Source organism: Heptranchias perlo, chromosome 7, assembly GCF_035084215.1.
Source record: "Heptranchias perlo isolate sHepPer1 chromosome 7, sHepPer1.hap1, whole genome shotgun sequence".
NCBI lineage: Eukaryota > Metazoa > Chordata > Chondrichthyes > Hexanchiformes > Hexanchidae > Heptranchias > Heptranchias perlo.
This window is the reverse complement of record NC_090331.1, coordinates 24,424,632-24,444,993: the sequence shown is the minus strand read 5'-3', so window position 1 is coordinate 24,444,993 and position 20,362 is coordinate 24,424,632. Positions and strand designations below refer to the sequence as shown.

General features: G+C 40.3%; 1 long non-coding RNA gene across 2 annotated transcripts in view; it reads left to right on the top strand.

Annotated features, from left to right (window-relative positions):
• LOC137323567 (uncharacterized) overlaps positions 1-20,362 on the top strand; it is an 80,792-nt gene that overhangs the window by 41,767 nt on the left and 18,663 nt on the right. For both annotated transcript variants that reach the window (XR_010963394.1, XR_010963393.1), the window contains exon 3: positions 18,571-18,906. This is a non-coding gene — a long non-coding RNA (uncharacterized lncRNA). The remainder of the gene's footprint in view (positions 1-18,570; positions 18,907-20,362) is intronic.

Below are 20,362 nucleotides of genomic sequence, written 5' to 3'. Positions count from 1 at the left end.
TTTGGTGGCAGAATCACAGTGCCAGCAATTCTACCAGTAATAATGTCAAATTACAGAGTACAATTCCTTTAGTTAGTGCTGCTTCCCATTTTTTCATAACATTTATGCTTCTTGCCATGTAGGTAAATAAGTGTTGCTTGATAAAGAAACCTTTTGAAAGCTGTGATGTTACACCATTTCTGTTAAAGTGGCACCACTTCCATTTTCTGCCAGACTTTAATATAGAAACTGCTTCCCTCTAATGGTGCATGGAGTGATAAGTACAATCTAAATGGAGTGTTCCTTAATTTCTCTAACAGTGAAACTTTCCTAGTGTTCACTTTTACCAATAGTGCACCAAATGGCTACACAATTTAACAGTGCCTACATAATAATTTCTGAAGTGTTTAAACATTGCACTCTTTATATGGAAACTTCCCAGTCATATGGGAACACATTGAGTATAATAATGAGATAATTTCTTTACCTCCCACGCAGTAATGAAAATCCTTTAAAGTTAGAACCTTTAAGCAGGCATTTAATTGATCTGTACCAATGCTGAATTAAGTAGACACCTACTAGCTAAGGTAGAAACATTCAGAAATAACCTCCTCCAGCCCTACGACCCTCTAAGAACTCCGTGTTCCTCCAATTCTGGCCTTTTGTGCCTCCCCGATTTCCTTCGCCCCACCAATGGTGACTGTGCCTTCAGCCGTCTAAGCTCTAAGCTCTGGAATTCCCTCCCTAAACCTCCCCGCCTCTCTCTCTCCTCCTTTAAGACTCTCCTTAAAACCTACTTAATAAAATGATATGATTCTACTCCTTTGACTCAGCTTTTGGTCACCTGTCCTAATATCTCCTTATGTGCCGCAGTGTCAAATTTTGTCTGATAATGCTCCTGTGAAGCGCCTTGGGATATTTTATTATGATAAAGATGTTATATAAATGCAAGTTGTTGTGGTTTTGGAATTGGCTTTGGTGCCCAACTTTTTTTTTAGGTAAGCTAAGGTAAGAGATTAAATAAAAAGACACACAAAAAAAACCCTCCCTTCGTTTAACTGTTGGTGAGGACGTTCGAAGCAAGACAGGACTGTTCAGCACCATAGCAAATTAGTTGTTATAGGACCTTGCATACATATCCAGAACAATTGTAAACAATTTTACAACACCAAGTTATAGTCCAGCAATTTTATTTTAAATTCACAAGCTTTCGGAGGCTTCCTCCTTCGTCAGGTGAACAATGTGACGAAGGAGGAAGCCTCCGAAAGCTTCACCTGACGAAGGAGGAAGCCTCCGAAAGCTTGTGAATTTAAAATAAAATTGCTGGACTATAACTTAGTGTTGTAAAATTGTTTACAATTGTCAACCCCAGTCCATCACCGGCATCTCCACATCATATCCAGAACAGACAGTGTGGCTGATGGGAAATGGAATTGCTCTTCTCATATTTGACATGTGAATTTCCTCACTTTTTGCTTACATCACGAAACAACATCCGACTATGGGAAGGGCTTTTAAAGCTCCTGTGTTAGGACAGATGAAAGATCGCTTTACTCTGTATCTGATTATGTTGCATACCTGAAAGTGAAAGCTTCCATTTTTTTTTGTTTAGAAACCTGAAAATTAAAAAAAATCAATTGTTCTGAATGGATGTGAATCATCCCAATTGGGATCAATTCAGAGTTTTTATTTGGTTCAGTTTTCATCCCTTTTGCTACTGCAGTCAGTAGGAAAAAAATGATAGGGTCAGAACACAAGTAAATGTGCAGTATTTGAAGCCTTCCAAAAGCCCTGTTTATATGGTTAGTCCCCATAGAAATCACTTTCAATTTGGGTCAGGATGCCCTGAACAGAATGAGATCCCCTAAGGTTTGTACTGAAGGCTGCCCTGGAGTGAATGCATACATCATAAAAGTATCAACTTGCCTACCCCGTGCACGAGGAGAGATTCAATTTCCAGCTGAAATCAACAGGAGATTCACTTCAGTCATTTACACCAGCAGGATCTGAATCTCCTGTTTCACAGCCCCAGATAACCTGGAGATCAAGCCAGTAGGAGTTTTCTCCCCCCAAAATTAAATAACTCCATACCATTACACTTGCTGTGATTTGGCTCCAAATTCACAACAAATGTAAACCTACAGCATGAGTAGAAACAAGATATTAACCACAGTCATGATGTTACTATTGTGGTGTGGGCTGGGTGGTTGCAGAGTATAAACTTTCAGTATTTGTCACCTGGAGACAACAACTGACTGATTTCCACAAGCAGGCACTTTATTTTAGTTCCACAAGCAACCATTCCAACCAGGTTTCATTATGCCTCACAAAACTAGAAACACGGCCGTATTAAGAGTTCGGCCTGGGGGAGGGGTGGGGGGAAAACACAGTAGAAGTGAAACCAGGTTATATTTAGTTCAACAGTTTACTCAACCCACTCCAATACAATGCAACCCTTCCCAGAACAAACTTCTAGAAAACTGTAATAGTGGCCAATCACAGAACCTAGCAACAATAGGCAAACTACACAAAGTAAAACCCTGCCTACATTGTAGCTGCCAATTAAGATTTGTGCCTGATGCAAATAATACAATTTAAAGATGCTTTGATGGTAAGTTGGAGTGAAATTCTTACCTCTGGTTACATAGTTAAAATGATCTCAAATATAACTGGTATCTCTTGTTGTAAAGCTTCAATCTGCCAATCAGATGGTCCAAGTTTCAATGCTAACCTTGAATGACATTCAACTTTCATTGGATGGGTTTCTCCTGTTTTCAACAAGATAAAGCTTGGAGTAATCATGATGCAATCCACTTTTGGGGGTTGGGAGGGAGAATTGGATTAATGCCACTGCACACACCTGTAACTCTTGGGGGTTAATTACACAGTGTCAGTGATGGTGGCTATGGAAAAGAGGTGATCATGGATTGTCCTGCCCTTCTGAAGGAAGAATGTGTGCCCATGGTGGCAGCAATCGAACAATTTAAGAGCCAAATGAATTGGTCAGGTGCACATAAAACGTTTGAGGAGTGGAATTCCTCCTGTTGATAATTTTAATGAAGTTGTGAGCACAAATCAGGTTTTGTGCATTCACACTTATTTTTTGAGTTAAATTATTGACAGGAGGAATTTTAATTCTGCCATATTTAAAATATGTGCCAATAGATCTAAAAAATGTGACATTGTCCAAACAATAGTGAGGAAAGTGCTCAACATGAAACAGCATGCTGCCATAATTGTTTTATCTAATAGTGTCATTATGAGACAGGAAAATGGTTAGAACTTGATCTTAAATGAAAATGGATAGTTCTAGTCTCAAAAGGTGGTCTTAAGGGAGACCGCCTTCATTGTGAGAAAGAAGACCAGAAGACCCACACACTATTTCAGCATGATGATATCATGCAGTGATATTTTTGCAATGTATTTATATACTTCAGTGTGATTTACATTGTTGCATTTTGAGTTCAACAGTTTTTTCACGAATGCAGTGCCCCTTTAGGTGGCAAATAATCTTGCTGACAATATCTTCCATTGTTGTGTTTGATATTATCAACTTTGTTTGATGTTTAGGCCCAAATGGATGATAGCAGCTTAGGATTTATGTTTCAAAACTACTTGATGCAGCTTCTCAGTCCAACAGCTTAATTATGAATTTATAAATCCATTCAAATTTGCTCATGATTTTCTTTTTTCCTCCTACTGCTTATCAACCAAAGAACCACAGAACAAGATCATCAATTTAGTCAAACATTAAGGTTTAAGGTAATGTTTGGGCTCCAGTGCTGATACTCTTGGTCATACAGTTAAGAGGAAGGGGCAAAGTTACTTTGGTGCAATGGGTCTTTGCTATTGAAGGCCAGTTTGGAAGTAGTTGGGCTGAAAATAAATCTTAAAATCTGCGTCTAAATAAAGTAAATCTATTTAGATTTGTTACACAGCCATCACTTTTAAACAAGGAGACATATGACTTTCTTCCCCTCCCCTTCATACTAGCGCACTACCAATTTATTCCATTGAACGTTGCTGAACTGTGCAAGATCCTTTTGATAACCATTTTCCCCGCAACACAATTATACATAGCATATATTCAGCCAGCAGAGCACTCCATTTATTACAGTGTTTTTCAGCAAGTACATGACTTCAAATTACATAGTAACTGTTGTGTAGAGAGCAGGAAAAATGAGAGAACAAACATTGTCCAAGACAACATGTAATTTAAAAAAAAATACCACAGAGTGCATGACACACTGCGAAAGAAGTGACGACTCTTTTTTTTTCATACTGCACATTAGCATTCTGCATACAAACCCTGCACTTATCCTCTGTTAAGTAAATATTTGCATTTTTTAAAATTGATATTTACATTTCATCTTTGATGTGAGAACACTGCAGTTACAGGAAAAGTTTTAGGCCTGTCATTGATACTTTTTGTTAAATGGTCTGTCTGTGACAAATATGTGCCCAGGATGGGACAGTTCTGTTGAGTAGCTGGAGTGTAAGAGATACTTCTGAGTAAGCTGCAAAGCTACAATCAAGGGGTTTGGGCATTGTAATAAACCACCAGAGTGAAAAGTGCAGGATTTATCAATTCCATTTGAACTCACAGTGAAACAACAACCTATAACTGTCATTTACGTCATATTTAGTGTTGGCACTTTTAAGTTAAAGAGGCTTTAACACCCCAATTTTCAGGCAGCTTCAGTTCATGGAATGGCCTGTTATGTTGTCATATTTTGTGCTGCAGCAGGCACTATATCGCTGGCAGTATGGACTTTTTCAATAAACTTAATACTTTTAGTCTCCATTTTACAGCAATTGACTTATGATACAGTTTAGCCAATATGAATGACCCTTTTAACATTAAATTCTTGTGAAAGTTCCAGAGCGCATTGTTTTTGGGCGAGTTCCATTATCTCAGAACCAAACAACATTTGCAGAAGTATATTTGTACTTGTTTGTACATCCCCCGAGGTATATCATTAGATTACGGGGAAATTCCATCCACAGTAAATGGTTAAACCTGAGTGGTTTCCCCAGTGGTTCAGTTAGCAACTGTATTGCCCAGGATGAAACTGAGTCATGCAGGCCGGAATGATCCCAGACCAATCCTCAATCTGTGCTGAGTTAGTTGATCTCAACAAAGTACTGATATGACCATTACAATTGGACTTGACTCTTGAGCTGTGGGGAAATAAACCAAGGTATTTACTCTTGAGCGCCGATCAACGAGTCCTGCTGAAAATTTTGTGTATATAGGCATCGAGTGCAGTCAGAATTGGGTTCAGTTGTGAAGCTCCCATGGTATAATCACCTGCAGACACTTAGGCTGCATTCTCCTCTTTAAGTTGGAATAGCGGCGGGACAGAGCTTTAGTCCACCTCTCCAACTCTGCCCAAGTCCGACCCCGGCGGTCCCTAACTATCAGGAAAGGCTGAACAGGCTGGGGCTCTTTTCTCTAGAAAAGAGAAGACTGAAGGGTGACCTGATAAAGGCTTTTAAAATTATGAAGGTGTTTGATAGGGTAGGCGTAGAAAAGATATTTCCACTTGTGGGGGAATCCAAATCTAGGGACCATAAATAAAGAGAGTCACTAATAAATCCAATAAAGAATCCAGGAGAAACATCTTTACCCAGAGGGTGATTAGAATGTGGAACTTGTTACCATAAGGAGTAGTTGAGGCGAATAGCATAGATGCCTTTGAGGGGAAAGCTAGATAAGTACATGAGAGAGAAAGGAATAGAAGGGTATGCAAATAAAGTTAGATGAAGTAGGGTGGAAGGAGGCTTGTGTGGAGCATAAACAGATCAGTTGGGCCGAATGGCCTGTTTCTGTGCTGTAAATTCTATGTAATTCTTTGCAGTGATGCATGGCAGGCTCCCGGCCAATGTGACCCAGGTGCTGTGAGGCTGGAAAGTCTTGGCAGAGCTCCAGTGAGACCTCTGCTGCAATACCAGAAGAGTCAAAACAGCAGTTAAAGAGGCAGAAGAAGCCCAAAGAAAAATTTTGGTTGATGTTTTTGTAGGCTTTGCCCAAGACTAAAGCTTGCAATGGTAGATGTTCAGGCCGAAATAGAGGGGAGGAGGCCTCTACTGAGCCCTCCTCTCCAATGTGTAGACGGTGGTGCTTTATCACTACTATTCCAGACCAATAGGAAGACAGGGAGTATTTCCGCCAGGGGAGGGATATTTAGGTCAGAGCGGGGAGGCAGCGGTAGGCCTCAATGCCCCATGTTTCATAAGAAATAGGAGTGAAGAAATTCCTCTTCATCTCAATCCTAAATAGCCGACCCCTTATCCTAAGACTATGCCCCTTAGTTCTAGACTCTCCAGCCAAGGTAAACAGCCTCTTGGCATCTGTCCTGTCAAGCCCTCTAAGAATTTTATACATTTCAATGAGATCACTTCTCATTTTTCTAAACTCCAGAGAGGCCCATTTTACTCTCATTCCAGGAATCAATCTAATGAATCGTTGCACCCTCTCTAAGACAAGTATATCCTTCCTTAGATAAGGAGACCAAAACTGTACCCAGTACTCCAGGTGTGGTCTCACCAAAGCCCTGTACAATTGTAGCAAGACTTCCTTACTCTGGTACTCCAACCCCCTTGCAATAAAGGCCAACATACCATTTGCCTTCCTAATAGCTTGCTGTACCTGCATGTTAACTTTCTGTGTTGCATGTACAAGGACATCCAAATCTCTTCGAACACCAACATTTAATAGTTTCTCACCATTTAAATGTTGGTGTTTCCATTGATTCTGTCACAAAAGCACTTGATTTCAAGTGTGATCGCAGAGGAAGATCCAGCCCTTAATTTCTAGGCTCTCCTGTAAGAACATAAGTTATCGACGAGCTCTTCTCCCCAGTATTAAAAATGGCTGCTTGTGTGAGGCACTGGAATGTTCCCAGTGCCTGTGGAACCGTCCCCTAGAATGAGGCAATGCCATCAAGAGAGGAAGACCACGTCATTACTAATTGATGGGAATAAGCACAAAGTTTGCTATATCAAGGGTTTCAATTGATTTACGTTTGAGCTCCTCTTTCTGACTGTATCAGGTTTAGGGTTGCCTACTTTGGTTGGATGTATTCCTGGAGGTTTCATCACATGACCTCCCACCTCCATCCAGTCAAACAGCCTTTTGTCACCATCTCCAATATTTTTATAACCAATCAACAAGTGTTCAAAGAGAATGAAAAAAGAGACACAATTTTTAAAAATAATCTTATGATTTTTCTCCTGGGTTGCTAGCAGTAGGGTCCATGAGATTAATCTTTAATTCCTGGAGACTCCAAGGACAATCCTGGAGGGTCGGCAACTCTAATCAGGTCCTGTGCTCAGACGAGGGAAATAGTTTGTTATATAAAAGGTCTGAAATAACAGTGTTTGTAATAACAAGGTTGCACAGTATATTATAACTAGTTCAATCAAAGAATCAAAGGCTCTTTCCAGTTCACGTACAAATGTTTATCATCATCCATATCCAACTAGGAAGGGAATAACTTCCAGTCCCCGACCACAGTAATATAGTAATTAAGGCAATTGAGATATAAATATAGCCTAAACCTTTAAAATAATACAACAGTAGTGCAAACCCGATGTAAGCAAATTCCTGATCCAAACAAACCATTACCAAGTTTTGACTTGTTCCTGACAGAGACCTTTTTTTTAAGAAAGGCTTTCACTGACTTTTGCAATTTTCCTGTAGGTTGTTTTACTCCTGGAAACAGTAACATTTGCATAGAGATTGGAGAAACTTGGTGGAAAATGATATTACACTTAATCAACATAAGCTATGCAAATAAAGACCACAAGAATATAAGAGGTTTTTTTGGAACAAGAAGAGGCTATCAGGCCCAACAAACCCATCCCTATTTGATGGAGCAGCTTTGCCCTCTTACCATTCACCAAACCATTCTAGAAACAGATCTAATTGTGTCTTGAATCCATTTATGTCTGCTTCAATGGCCTCCCCTTGTAATTTACTCCACAATAGGCCTGTTGCCTATTTGCTGAAAAAGTTGCTTGATTTCCTTTCTGGCTCCTAACTTCCTAATTTTTATCTTGAAACCCTAGTTTTTGAACCCATTGCCATGGTATTGTATGTACGAGATTCCACTGTGTTTTACAAATACAATATATAATTGCTTCACAACAAACATGTAGAAGAGGGAAAATGGCGATGTGGATTGGGGAACTGTAAGGGAATTTATCAGGGTCAGATGTTTCAGTGTTAAAAGGGGAATTCTACAAACTTAAAAATGGTAATTTCTCAAAAAAAGAACCATGTGTTCTAAGCTACATGGTGTGTAGTGAGGAGAAAATCAACATGTGACACTGCATTTATTTTCACCAAAGGGGAATGCCATTTGTTCTCCATGTTCTAGGTTGAAATCAACGTTTTTTGTATTATTCCCAGATGCAAATGAAGCTTTCGCAACAGTACATAAAATGAGAAAATGTGTCTACTGCAATAATGTAGTTTACAAGATGGAGTATGACAGTGCTCAGCATTGTGCACGCTTATATATTTAATATTTTTGAAAGTTTTGATAAAAGTGTTTTTGAGGTAATTAAATTGTCGATGACCTACTGGCAGCCATTATTCTCAGATAAGGCAGTTGAATGTTGACTTTACTACCAGAAACAACCAAACCACAGATTTTAATATTTTGCCTACTATTACAAAACCCTAGGTGAAGTGTCGAGGCTCACAGTGCATGACGCCCCCATGTACGAGAACAGTAGGAGGGAAGTCTAGAATCAAGAAGTATTGGTTGGGCGATGCAAAGCTTTGATTTTGAAAGCCTGTAGGTTGTAGGAGGAAGGAGGTAAGGAATTTCACAATTTTGAAGTCCAGGGAAAGATGAGTAGCAGTAGGCAATGACTCAATTGGCAGGATTTCCCTCTTTGCAATGGGGTAGCAGCTGGCCGCCCCTCTGATCTTGCCATAACCCTGTTCAGTTTCTTGGGGTCGGGGGTCATTAGCCATGCAGTTGGACTCCTGACAGGATTCCTGCTACTAAGACGGGGTCTACCACTGCAACTCAGGAAAATTACGTGGTGCAGAAGGGGGATGACATTAAGGGGTGGAAGAGTTCCAAAAATGAACAAACCTACCAGCTTTGTAGGACCTGGAAAGACCAAGGTAATTGTATGAGGGATGAATTCGAAGGAGAGGAGGCCACCTCTAGGCTCCTTCTCTCCACTGACAGAAGTTGGAGCCTTCCAGCTGTGACCCCGGGCCTACCGCCAGATGGTCCCAGAGAAAAGTTTTATGAGGATCAGAGGGGAGGGAAATGGGCTGGGAAGCTGGACCCTGCACCCCCACTGGCATTTACATGTGGCAGGCAGGGAAGTGGTGGCTAGTGGCAGTCCCAGCATTGTCAGGGGAAGGGAATTGGAGCTCGGGGCAGGGTGCAGGTGGTAGGCCTCACTGTCTGACTTTGCCCTGTTTTCTTCCTCTATGCCATCTGATTTCAGGGGGATTGCGGAGGAAATGTACCAATGTATCATATTATGGAACTGTATTAACACAATTTCAAAACGATGACTCACAACGTGGCAAGTTCCCAAGCTTGGCCAAGGAACCAGCAAGGCCCAAATGAATGAATGTAATAGAGGTAGAATCAGTAGAGAAGTCTCCTAGACAGAACTGTTCACTTCCTAGCACATGACTGCAGAGCAACATTGGCAGAAAATTGACAAGTTCATTCTCCTGTGTGATAGAATGATGTGGGCCTCAGACGTAGGGGAATCTATAGAAGGGAGTAAAAAAAAATGATTTGCTAAATAAGATGAGGGGCAGAGAATATTTAAATTGTCATGGCCTTCCTATGTCATACAGTCAAGGTGATTGTCAACAAGAATAGTTAAAACACTGTTCATAGTTACTAGGTTTATATTAGAGATGAACGTGTAGAAAGGAACAAGCGAATATAATTGTAATTGTAATGGTGCTACACAAACACACGTAATGTGCAATGGTGCTCCTGACCTTTGTTTTTGGAAATGTTATCCCTATCAATCACTTCTGTAGCTCTTGAAGTGATATTTTACTATCAGGAGCTTTCACTCTTTGAATATGTATTGCACCTCAATAAGCATCACCATGATTATGCACTTCAACAGCCGTCCAGTGAAAAGGTGCGTTGAAATGAACTCATAACAAATGCAGGCAGAGATGAATCTTCATTCAGCACTCAGATTATATCTACATTATATTTATAACCTATATTTTATGGATAGGCAGATGATGAAAAAAAAATCAATTTTGACAGAGCTGTAATAGGTATTTAAAATATATTCAATGTTCTCCGGGCATCTTTCAATGTGCTTGAAATAGCTCTGGGTTTGCTTATGCAGAGCGTAAACCTGCATAAGTCTAGTTACAAACCTTTGTAAGGTTCAATACCATTCAGTAATCTAAAAGCCCCATAGACGACATCACTGCCATACATACTAACTGTCTCACACTGTGCATGACAATCATCCTTTTAACAGTTATGTGCCACATCCACTTAACCATCTGTCATATACTACTAGTGCTCCATTCTGGATTAAAGATGGTGTGAGTGAAAAGGCATAGATTTGATCTTCATCATAATGATGATTACATACAACATTAAACAGGATTTGGGAAGCAGCCCAATTGCTGAAACATTTGAGAAATTACTAAACTCACAACCAGAAGATTGTGCGTCTTAATTCCCAAGGCTGCCTCTTACTCAAAGTCATATATCTCAGTAATGTGAATTTTATCAGCTCATGGTGAAGCTGGTAGATGGTGTGCCACAGATAACCAAAGAAAGAAAGAACTTGCACCTATATGGCGCCTTTCACAACCTCAGGATGTCCCAAAGCACTTTACAGCCAATTAAATACCCCTGAAGTATAGTCACTGTTGTAATGTAGGTGTAGCAGTGAATTTGCACACAGCAAGGTCCTGCAAACAGCAACGTGATAAATGACCAGATAATCTGTTTTAGTGATGTTGGTTCAGTGATAAATATCAGCCAGGATACCTGGGAGAATGCCCCTGCTCTCCTTTGAAATAGTGCCATGGGATCTTTAATGTCCACCTGAGAGAGCAGATAGGGCCTTAGTTTAACATCTCATCTGAAAGACAGCACCTCGAACAGTGCAGCACTCCCTCAGTATTGTACTGAAGTGTCAGCCTAGATTTTGTGCTCAAATGTCTGGAGTGGGACTTGAACCCACAACCTTCTTACTCAGAGGTGTGAGTGCTACCACTGAACCACAGCTGATACGGCTGACGGCAAAACACAATAATCGGGACTGAGTTATGTATGGATGGGGTGGCCAAGAGGTTTTGAATGGATGGCAGAAAAACTTTCTGTCTATCCTTTCTTGAAACATGGGCAATGCTGACCAGTCTTGAAGCAGCATTGATAATTGTAACGAAGGTCAATGGGTCAGGTGACTGGAGGTGGATGTGTCAGGGTGAGCAGATTGAAAGGGGTGAAAAATGGGATGAAAAATCAAAAATCAAACCAGCAGTGCAATTATTTAGTGTGAGATATCAAAGGTCACTAAACACACATAAATATGTATTTGTTCAAAAGAACACTTAGAGTTCCAAACTGTATAAAAGTTTAATTGTAATAGAGACATATTCAAACTCACAGTAAAATGCCTCATATTTTTTCCTCCAAAGCATTGAATTCAAAATCCTTGTCCTTGGCCTCATCCATCCAACCTCTGTAACCTCCTCTGGAACTATGTTTTAGCTTTCACCCTCCAGTCTTCCGAGACTGGCTTATTGTGTGTCCCTCCCCCTCTCTTCACTCCACTAACAGTGGCAGAGCCTTCAGCTATCATGGCCCTGTACTCTGGAATTGCCTTCCTAAAATTACGTCGCTCTCAGTCTTCAAAAACTTCCTCACGATCCATGTCTTCAACCATTCCTTCTTTCACCTCTCTATCTCATCTAACTTCTACTCAGTGGAGTGACAGGTTTGATGTACATAGAATGTACAGCACAGAAACAGGCCATTCGGCCCAACAGATCCATGCCAGTGCTTATGCCTCCGTCCTCCCTACTTCATCTAACCCAATCAGCATAACCTTCTATTCCTTTCTTCCTCATGTGCTTATCTGGATTCCCCTTAAATGTATCTATGCTAGCCGCCTCAACTATTACTTGTGGTAGCGAGTTCCACATTCTAACCACTCTCTGGGTAAAGAAGTTTCTCCTAAATTCCTTATTGGATTTATTAGTGACTATCTTATATTTATGGCCCCTATTTCTGGTCTCCCCCACAAGTGGAAACATCTTCTCTACATCTACCCTATCAAACCCTTTCATAATCTTAATGATCTCTAACAGGTCACCACTCAGTGTTCTCTTTTCCAGAGAAAAAGATCCCTAACCAGTTCAATTTTTCCTGATAGGTATAACCTCTCAGTTCTGATATCATCCTAGTAAATCCTTTTTGGACTTTCATCCAGTGCCTCTATATCCTTTTTACAATATGAAGACCAGAACTGTTCATAATACTAGAAGTATGGTCTAACCAAATTTCTATACAAGTTTAACATAATTTCTCTACTTTTCAATTCTATCCATCTAGAAATTAACCCCAGTGCTTGGTTTGCTTTTTTATGGCGTTATGTATCTGTACCCTAGATTCCTCTGCTCCTCTACCCTATTTAGATTCTTATTTTCCGAGCAGTAAATGACCTCCTTATGCTTCCTACCAAAATGTACCACCTCACACTTATCTATATTGAAATTCATTTGCCAATTACATGCCCATTCTGCAAGTTTATTAATGTCTTCCTGTATTTTGATGCAGTCCTCCTCAGTATTAACTATACCTCCCAATTTGGTGTCGTCCGCAAACTTTCAAACTGTACTTCTGATTCCCAAGTCCAAATCTTTTATGTAAATAGTGCACAACAGAGGTCCCAGCACCAATCCTTGTGGAACCACTTCTCAACTTTTGCCAAATTTTGTAGGCAAATATGACATTTATTTTGCACCAAAATCCCACAAAAAGCAATGAGATGATTTACCAGATAACTTGTTTTTGGTTGAGGGAGGAATGTTGGCCCAGACACTGGGGAAATTGCCTGCTCTTCTTTCAATAGTACCATGTGATCTTTACCATCCACTTGACCTACCAGAACAGGCAGACTTGAATTTTATCAATGTAATATTTGTCCAGTAATGTAGGACTCCCTCAGTACTAAACTGGTGTGTCAGTCTGGATTTTGGGCTCAAATCCTGTGGGCTTGAACCCGTGCTACTAATTGAACTAGGGCTGACAAATAATTAATTTGAAACTAAAATTTTAATTTTTGGGTCTTTCATCTCAAGTCTGAATATGATTAAAGAGATCGTGGATTTCTTGCATTTGGATTAATGGGTCAGTGGCTGGGAATTTCCTTGGACCTGTTCCCACTCTGTTACAGTAACATCGGTGAAAGTGCGAAAGAAACCTATTTACACAGCACTTCTGGTTAAATTACGGCGAAGTGGAGCAGAAGCAGCTCCTAGGAAATTCCCAGCCAATGTATCTTCATGGGTTTGGATTAAAAAGGCTTCATGAGAGTGTGTTGGGTAAACTTTTCTTTTGGTTTGTTAAGAAACAAACAACACCATGATAGAAGTTATGTTGTAACATACCATCACATCCCTTGCTTGTGACCTTGCCATCACAAAAATGATGCGTAGGTCTTCTCTCTGCCTTAACAACAAAAGATTTGCTAACTAATTTTCTTATAAAGCAATGGCTCTTTAAATAATCAATTTTGCAGAGTGCAGTTCAGTTTCGACAGTTACGCTTAAAACAAATGGAAGCTTTCCAGGCCTTCAAACCCTCATGCATCACATGTTTTGACCCATGCATGGATCTTGGCTGCAGTGACCGTTATCCTCTATGGACAATTTTTCTAGAAACACGCAGCATCATCAGCAAGAAAATTCTATGAGAATGGAAGCTTTAGCTTCACTAACCCCTACCATGTTTATTACCCTAATCTAGGTTCATTCAAAACTTGGCAAGTTGAAGAAAATCAAACTTGGAGCTTATCCATAGTTCAACCCCCACCCCACCCCCACACACATACACACACTTTGAATCATCCAGGAGCAGAGATTTTCAATCTTACGTTACCAATTTGTCCTTTCCATCCAGCTGTTAAAACATGTGCCCCATTTCCCAGAGTTTCTGTTTTGTCCAGAAATCAGAATTTCTGGTCTTGGTAACTGTGTTGGATGTCACACCAAAAAGGTTGAAGATGGTATATGCTGTCAGCTGTTGAATGATTGGCAGGTGACCATTTTGGGAATGGGGGTTTAGGAAGTTTGCATACAGTACGTAATGGAGTTCAAACAATTTTATCTGTGCTTCTATATATGATTTTGCTTGGCTAAACAAAGGCTATATGGGACTGCTGTTCTCACAGAATTTTTTTTTTGGAGGGGTGGGGTGCTTTGCAGTCTCTCTGTAAATCACAACAGCCGAAGAGCACTTTGAGGCTCTAGATTTATTTCGAAAAGCTTCAGGAAGTTGCAAAAGTTTTTTCTTTTTTGAAAATTGCCTGTTCGATCTGTGTATGATTCCCAGCGTTCCGGAAAATAAATAACATTGGAAAGCAGCTCAGTTTATAGTAGGGTTTACAGCTGAAATCCACCCACTAGCTCCCTTGCTGAGGATTACAAGGCTGTGCCTGCTGCCAAGTTCTGCTATTAGGTAAACTACGAGAAAATCTGCCATTTTAAAGCCACAAAAGGATTCTAAAGCTGGAACACTGCATGTGTATATCCGTGTATGTATGTTGATACAGAAGTTTCAGTTTTACAGTGCAGCTGTCCACTCTGCACATACAGTTTGGATTAACCCTTCAGTAACAACACCAACTGTTGTATCATTAAATCTTAAATTGTCCAAAGGTTTCAACATGTTTATGTTCCTGCTCTCTATCCTGGCTGAATGAGGTTAGATAGAGCCAAGAGGCCTTGTGAAGAGAAAGTATATATGTGATGTGTGCGTTGGGGGGCCGTGGGGGGGGCGGGAAGGAGGGAGGGAGGGGCGGAGGGACTCACTGCAATATGATTCAGAGCAGCAAACAATTCTTGAAAGATTTTGCTACTTTCAGCTTTGTGACTTAAGAAGAGATGTATCAAGTAATCAAGTAGAATAGCCATGGACTATAATGTGAGTTTTAGAAACCACTTCCGAGATTCAGCTTCTGAGATCCAAGCACGGTTTGTAACTAATGTTTTAATGTGCTAAAGTTTGAAAATTTCCACAGTGGCTCTCTATTTTTAAACTTTATCTGAACTTCTTTCTATGAATTGCAATACATGGATTTTAGTTTGATCTAAGCGGTGACCAGCATCATGCTGTCACTCTACCTTCCCTGCAGAGACAACCTTGTGGCCCTAACTCCTGCAGGTTAACTTGCAGCATCTGACAGCTCATGCTCTACACTTTGGGCTACATCAGCAGAGAAGGCAGAGCCTAAGTAAATATTCAGAATTGCTTTCCTTGCAATACTTAAGTGTTCTGTTATGTTTTTACAATATGCTTAAATAATATGTACACAGGGATACAGCTTGGGGGAGTATGGGAGCGATTTGGCCCTTGCCACGAAGGCCAGGTGAGCTTGTTGCTAGGTTATAAAAACAAGGGTTAAGAGCTGTCACTGAGTGTCTTGCCACATGGACTGATATCTGGGAATATGCATCAATAAGAAATGAATGATGTAAAGAAATGTGGGTTTCTATTGTTGAGAAGTTTATTTGTAAATCCCAAGATTAGTTGGGTTGTATTCAACGCAAATATTACTTTGCTGTTGATTTAAATGAGGGAAAAAATATATTCCAAATATTTGGTTGTTCAGTGTCCCCATTTCCCTGTTGATTCAAATGGGAGGAGGGTGAGGAGCTCTTTAATGGAACTGGACCACATGGCGACAAGCTCCACGAAGGAAGTCCAAGTGCTGTTTCTCTGAAGGACAAGGAGAAATATCAAACTTCTAAATAGATCATAAATAATATAAGTATTTAAAAAAGACTGAACAGGTGAGGTGCCTGAAGATTGGAGGGTAGCAAATGTTGTGCCTTTGTTTAAGAAGGGCGGCAGGGAAAAGCCTGGGAACTACAGACCGGTGAGCCTGACATCTGTAGTGGGTAAGTTGTTAGAGGGTATTCTGAGGGACAGGATCTACAGGCATTTGGAGAGGCAGGGACTGATTAGGAACAGTCAGCATGGTTTTGTGAGAGGAAAATCATATCTCACGAATTTGATTGAGTTTTTTGAAGGGGTAACCAAGACAATAGATGAGGCCTGTGCAGTAGACGTGGTCTACATGGATTTTAGCAAAGCCTTTGACAAGGTACCGCATGGTAGGTTGTTACATAAGGCTAAATCTCACGGGATCCAAGGTGAGGTAGCCAATTGGATACAAAATTGGATTGACGACAGAAGACAGAGGGTGGTTGTAGAGGGTTGTTTTTCAAACTGGAGGCCTGTGACCAGCGGTGTGCCTCAGGGATCGGTGCTGGGTCCGCTGTTATTTGTTATTTATATTAATGATTTGGATGAGAATTTAGGAGGCATGGTTAGTAAGTTTGCAGATGACACCAAGATTGGTGGCATTGTGGACAGTGAAGAAGGTTATCTAGGATTGCAACAGGATCTTGATAAATTGGGCCAGTGGGCCGATGAATGGCAGATGGAGTTTAATTTAGAGAAATGTGAGGTGATGCATTTTGGTAGATCGAATCGGGCCAGGACCTACTCCGTTAATGGTAGGGCGTTGGGGAGAGTTATAGAACAAAGAGATCTAGGAGTACAGGTTCATAGCTCCTTGAAAGTGGAGTCACAGGTGGATAGGGTGGTGAAGAAGGCATTCGGCATGCTTGGTTTCATTGGTCAGAACATTGAATACAGGAGTTGGGATGTCTTGTTGAAGTTGTACAAGACATTAGTAAGGCCACACTTGGAATACTGTGTACAGTTCTGGTCACCCTATTATAGAAAGGATATTATTAAACTAGAAAGAGTGCAGAAAAGATTTACTAGGATGCTACCGGGACTTGATGGTTTGACTTATAGGGAGAGGTTGGATAGACTGAGACTTTTTTCCCTGGAGAGTAGGAGGTTTAGAGGTGATCTTATAGAAGTCTATAAAATAATGAGGGGCATAGATAAGGTAGATAGTCAAAATCTTTTCCCAAAGGTAGGGGAGTCTATAACGAGGGGGCATAGATTTAAGGTGAGAGGGGAGAGATACAAAAGGGTCCAGAGGGGCAATTTTTTCACTCAAAGGGTGGTGAGTGTCTGGAACGAGCTGCCAGAGGCAGTAGTGGAGGCGGGTACAATTTTGTCTTTTAAAAAGCATTTGGACAGTTACATGGGTATGATGGGTATAGAGGGATATGGGCCAAGTGCAGGCAATTGCGACTAGCTTAGTGGTATAAATTGGGCGACATGGACATGTTGGGCCGAAGGGCCTGTTTCCGTGTTGTAAACTTCTATGATTCTATGATTCTAATGAATGCTGTTTTAAATGCTTAATAATAAGTCCTAGATATATTAGTGAATTATTATACAATCAAGGGAAAAGATTTCCTCTGTGCACTATGTGTAACAAAATATAAATACACTCTTTATAAATGGGTTTACAATCTGGTTATGTGTAGGGCATAAGGGAAATCTTCTTCCCATATTTGCATATTCAGTCTACCCCACCCATTTATTAAGGACATAATTCATCAAACATTTTAAACTACAGATCCACCAGACACTGTGAAGTGGATTTTGAGTACCTGGTTTACAATTATGCATAGAAATTGTCAATGTTTAACTATTGCTCAGAAAAGCAAAAGAAAACTAGATTGTCCTGTTCAGCAAATGCTGCCTTGTGGTCTAGAGTGGTAGAATCTGATTACTCGATTATTCCATGATCTAATGATTGTTAAAAAAAATCCAAAAAGTTTCCAAACATAAACTCTAGTTCAACTTGATAGTTTTGTCAAGGCCTTCGCTTGTGCTCTAGAGCTGTTAGATGCTAGATCTATAAAGAGTATTAATAAAAATCTCCAATTAGAATGCAGGACCCCTGATTATTGGAACTGCACTTTAATGACTGTTTTACATTGCAGACCTTGAGAGGTGACAGTTTTTAAATTGCAGAATTTATTCCAATTCTGATAAATATTGAGGCGTTTGGTTCAAATGTGTTTACAAAATGAAATGATTGGGTGTATTCTGCCAGAACTGCTGTTATTATTTTTAGTAACATGATGTTGTCTACATTACTAAACGGCTGCACAATGTAATATGGCTGCTTAGGTGTCCTAATATTTGCGCAAAAGATAGTCTCTGTGCTACATAAGTAAGTCGAGGCTTACTATTAAATCAAAAGGTAAGAATTTATTGTGGGGGATAGAAATGCTTTATTAATCATTACTTTCTCCTTCGAGTTACATCACACAAACAGTACAGATATATATATATGCCTCGAAGTTTGCTTGGGGCCTTTATATGTATGACCCTATACATCCCTGTAATCCATCTGTTATTGTGCATAATATTTACCAATTTTTTTTCCCCTCAGAATGATGCACATGTCACTCGCTCCATCCTATCCAAGCATCAGCACAGAAATCGGCACCCCAGGTTGGAATAAATAGTGAGTTAGAGGGAGTCGGCACAAGGCAATTCACTCAGCACTAGTGAGCAAAAGCTGGTGATAGTGGAAAGTACAGAGCAGAAAATGACTGGCTGGAGGGGAAGCTCAGGTCCGAACTCTGCTGAAGAAGACAGAGGTGCAGGATTTAGCGGCCCAGCATTCAAAAGAAAGATCTTTCATGTGGACGCCACTGGAGGAGCATCTTGTAGAAGTAGAATTGGCAAAAGGACACAAAAGAAAGGCCATTAGGCCTGCACTTGGGTGATTATTATTTCTTCTGGTATTTGTGAACACCTTTAAATTATAACACTGTTTGCTTTTGTGATGTTGTTTGCAGAGTGTTTATGTACTGGTTATGGACTCGGAAAAACCAGGTAGCATATATATCATTGATGGTCAGTAGAATGGAAGTTCTTTATCGGAGGATAGTTGGGCTGGTTCATAGACTCATACCACACAGAAGAAGGCCATTTGACCCATCGTGCCTGTGTCGGCTCTTTGAAAGAGCTAGCTAATTAATCCCATTCCACTGCTCTTTCCCCATAGCCTTGCAAATTTTTCCACTTCAAGTATTTATCCAATTCCTTTTTGAAAGTTATTATTGAATCTGCTTCCATCACCCTTTCAGGCAGTGCATTCCAGATCATAACACCTCACTGTGTAATTTTTTTTTTCCCATGTCGCCTCTGGTTCTTTTGCCAATTACCTTAAATCCGTGTCTCCTGGTTACCGACCCATCTGCCACTGGAAACAGTTTCTCCTTATTTACTCTATCAAAATTCTTCATGATTATGAACACCTCTATCAAATCTTCTCTTAACTTTCTCTGCTCTAAGGAGAACAATCCCAGTTTCTCTAATCTCTCCACGTAACTGAAGTCTTTCATCCCTGGTACCATTTTAGTAAATGTCTTCTGCACCCTCTCTAAAGCCTTGACATCCTTCCTAAAGTGTGGTGCCCAGAATTGGACACAATACTCCAGCTGGGGCCTAACCAGTGTTTTATAAAGGTTCAGCATAACTTCCTTGCTTTTGTACTCTGTGCCTATATTTATAAAGCCAAGGACCCCGTATGCCTTTTTAACAGCCTTATCAACTTGTCCTGTCACCTTCAAAGACTTGTGTACGTACACCCCCGGGTCCCTCTGTTCCTGCATCCCCTTTAAAATTGTACCATTTAGTTTAGATCGCCTCTCCTCATTCTTCCTACCAAAATGAATCACTTCATACTTCTCTGTGTTAAATTTCATCTGCCATGTGTCTGTCCATTTCACCAGTCTGTCTATGTCCTCCTGAAATCTGTTACTATCCTCCACATTGTTTACTATATTTCCAAGTTTCATGTCATCTGCAAAGTTTAAAATTATGCCTTGTATACCCAGGTCTAGGTCATTAATATATATCAAACAGAGCAGTGGTCTCAACACTGACCCCTGGGAGGCACCACTGTATACTTCCTTCCAGCCTGAAAAACAAATGTTCACTACTACTCTCTGCTTTCTGTCCCTTAGCCAATTTTATATCCACGCAGCAACTTCCCCTTTAATCCCATTGGCTTCAATTTTGCTAACAAGTCTATTATGTGGTACTTTATCAAACGTCTTTTGAAAGTCCATATACATAACATCAACTGCATTACCCTCATCAACCCTCTCTGTTACTTCATCAAAGAACTCAATCAAGTTACACTCAATCAATCAAACACAATTTGCTTTTAA